Source organism: Somniosus microcephalus, chromosome 13 (genome assembly GCF_052327205.1).
Source record: "Somniosus microcephalus isolate GS21.2 chromosome 13, FLI_Smic_1.0, whole genome shotgun sequence".
Taxonomy (NCBI): Eukaryota; Metazoa; Chordata; class Chondrichthyes; order Squaliformes; family Somniosidae; genus Somniosus; species Somniosus microcephalus.
In genome coordinates, this window is record NC_140999.1 from 8,480,941 (window position 1) to 8,484,390 (window position 3,450).

Here is a 3,450-nt window from a genome sequence, read left to right on the forward strand (position 1 = left end):
CCGCCGGCCATTGGTGCAGCCGGATAGGCCCCGCCCCCTGATCTACATAACCAGTATGCCTTGCGAAATGTGACTAGTTATTCCTCTTTCTGTGGAAGATACTGAGAGTTTTCAGTTAGTTTTTATAATGAACTCTATTTTAGTTAAATTGGGCTTTCTGTGGTATCGATGTTGACTGTCAGTGTGGCCGCTCAGTACGTTGTTAAAGAGGTGGGTTCGCGGTGGGTCTGGAGTAGCGGCAGTGGATATTCAATACACTCTAGTTTCTCTTCAGATCGTATAAATCTTTCGCCTTTTACTAAAGATTTCCGTGGAGAGGAACACTCAGAGTTTTAATTAATTTTTTGAGGCCTTGCCTTTGGTGGGGCTTGTGTTCAAATAAATATCAGATTGTGTTCAATGGTGTTAGAGTTTTGTTAGAATAAAGTGGAGTGTGTCTGCAGGCACGTCGTTGCTGTCATTTGAATAACCATTTTGCTGATGCGTTGAGCCTCAAAGCACCTTGCCACGTTAACGCAAACTATTCCAGTTACTTGGAGCCTTAACGCCTAATCACCGGAGCTTTCAAAGTATGAAAACTTGTTGGAAGGGCTCTTCCCGTCAGCTCCCTGCTGCACGCTGTCCTCAGAAGAATCCAAGAAATTTACAGCACAGACAGAGGCCATTCGACCCATCGTTCCTGCCGAAAAAGAGCTATCCAGCCTAAGCCCATTTTCCAGCTCTTGGTCAGTAGTCTTGTAGGTTACAGCACTTAAAGTGCATATCCAACTACTTTTTAAATGCGATGAGGGTTTCTGCCTCAACCACCCTTTCATGCAGTGAGTTCCAGACCCCACCACCCGCTGGGTGAACAGATTTCTCCTCAACTCCCCTCTAATCCTGCCAATTAATTTAAATCTCTGCCCCTTGGTTATTGACCCTTCTGCTAAGGGAAATAGGTCCTTCCTATCCACTTTATCTAGGCCCCTCATAATTTTATATACCTCAATCAAGTCTCCCAAGCGGAAATTAAAAAAGTCAAAGAAAAATGAGAAGACAAAAGTGCAGGGTAGCGATAGAGGTAATGATAACCAGAGTGTTACAGGAAGGGACAGAGCGTATACACATAAGAGTGTATCAAAAAGAGGGGTCAGAGTAGGGAAAAATCGTAAAAAGACAAAATTAAAAGCTCTATGTTATGTTCATTAATAAATAGACATTCTTATTATGAACACAGCTAGCTTTTGCTAGTTACTTTTATTGAGCACATGTGGACTTGTACAGCATTTTGTAGAGGCTTCCATCTTGACTGCTGCCTTGTGGGTAGCCTAGTGCCTCATGCGTAATGTAGTCTTAATATAATATATAGCTGGGTAGCTATATACAGCTCCACTGCTCCACCTAGTGTCCACCACAGAATGACATGTTATTGATCACTACATCCTCCTTTCTTTGAGGTTTAACAAAATCAATATCAATCAACTTTTAAGAAAACAATAAAGATAATATCAGTAACACTTTTGTTAGTGCTCTATAAACATAAACATTTTCAAAACAGTCAACACATTTTCAAAGCTTTACATTGTACTCAAAGATTAAGTCTATCAGGCTCTTTTACTTCACGTGTGGATCTTCTCAGCACGGGTAAGTCAGATGTGTCTTCATGAGATTGTTCTGGCGGTGAATGACAAGATGCAGTTGCGGCATTGTCATCAATCTGCTCTTGTATAGATCGAGGTCTCCTTGCGATCTTTGCTTGGAGAGGGTTTCAGTGTTTCCTTCACTCTTCATGCCATAACTCTCAATGTAGTCAATGCACTCTCGAAAAACTGCTGGCAGCTGGATCCCATCATACAGCATAGTCCTCTCAGCAGCCTCGGCTAATGGAACACCAAAGATTGGCCTGAGGGAAGAAGGAGTATCCACCGGAACTGCTTCCTGCTCTGGTGCAGGCTTCTTCTTTTTCTTTTTCTCTTTCCACTGCTTAACAACATCTGCTGCGGTTATATCTTTGGACTTTTTCTCCTTGTGTTTTTCCTCTTTGTGCTTTTCTTCCTTTGGCTTCTCTTTGACCTTAAAGTCTTTTTCTTTCTTCTTGGAGAAACTAGGCTTTTTGAAGACATGGATACCCTTTGGCCTTTTCATCCTTGATGGGCTCTCTGCTTCATCACCTGAGTCATCTGGTCTGCTTATGGCACAGTTTATACGGTAGACTCTCTTGACCAGTTCTAAGTCTTCACAAGCTTTGTCACCTAGTATCGAATCAAGTCTTTCAGCCACAACAGAAAACATGAGATGATGCACTTTGTCTTTGACTGTCACTTTAAGTCTGCATACACCTAAGCTATCTATTTTCTGTCCATTATAGTCCTTCAGTAGTACTGACTTTTTCTGTATTTTGGGCTTTTCTTTCATATTGTTAATGTCACTCATACTGATTAAGTTTGCTTTTGCCCCAGTGTCCAGTTTCAATGTAACTAATGCTCCATTTATCTGCAGTGGGATCATCCATTTGTCCTCTTTTACTGCATTAACTTTATGTTCAGCATTGTCTATTTCTGAGGGCTGCACATTTTCTGTATCTTTTTTGATATCGTCACATGACACCATTCCTACAAAAAATGTCTCACTTAAATCAGTGTCCTCAATCACATTAACTCGTTGCCCTTTCGTCGTTTTTACTTTTGAAAAGCATTGTTTGGCAAAGTGATTCTTTCCATTACACTTTGTGCACATTTTTCCAAACGCTGGACATTGTCTTAACTGGTGTTTGTAACCACAGCGTTTACAATTAAAAATTTCATCCTCCGATTGCTTTTCATTTCTGTTCTGCCCACGTTTCTTCCCCTTGTAGGACACAGCACCGACAGCAGCATTATCACTCATTACATTCGCATCATTATTGATTTCACTGAAAGTCTTCACGTGATTTCGAGCTAGCTCGCTGGCTTGGCATATTTTCACCGCATTTTCCAAATTTAGTTCGGTTTCTCTCAACAGACATTCCCTGACTTTTTTATCATGAATACCAAACACAATCTGGTCACGAATCATGGATGCTTTGAGCTCAGAGAAATTACATGTCTGTGCTTTCAGTTTCAGATCGGTTATAAAGCTATCAAAAGTCTCATTTTGCTGCTGTGTCCGAGAACAGAAGATGTATCTTTCATAGGTCTCATTCTTTTTGGGAGAGCAATGTGCATCAAATTTTTTTAGCACTTCTTCTAATTTTTTCTCTGTTCTCCACTGGATTAAATACAAATGTATTAAATACCTCTATCGCCTGTGGGCCTGCAACCGTAAGCAGCAACGCTATCTTCCTTGCGTCTGGCTTCGTACCGAATCCGATGTAGTTGTGTATAGCGGTACAATCACAACAAATTGGCGACGAGAATTATGAACCTACGTCTTCCTATTCTGGCATCGCATCCAGAGGACACCGAAACTTGGAAGAAAGGAGCGAGAAGGTAG

General features: G+C 41.2%; 1 non-coding gene across 1 annotated transcript; it reads left to right on the forward strand.

Moving 5' to 3' along the window:
• Positions 1-254: 254 nt before the first annotated feature.
• Positions 255-369, forward strand: LOC147108030 (U5 spliceosomal RNA). The gene has a single exon (XR_015080741.1). It is a non-coding gene; the product is annotated as a U5 spliceosomal RNA (small nuclear RNA).
• Positions 370-3,450: the final 3,081 nt, after the last annotated feature.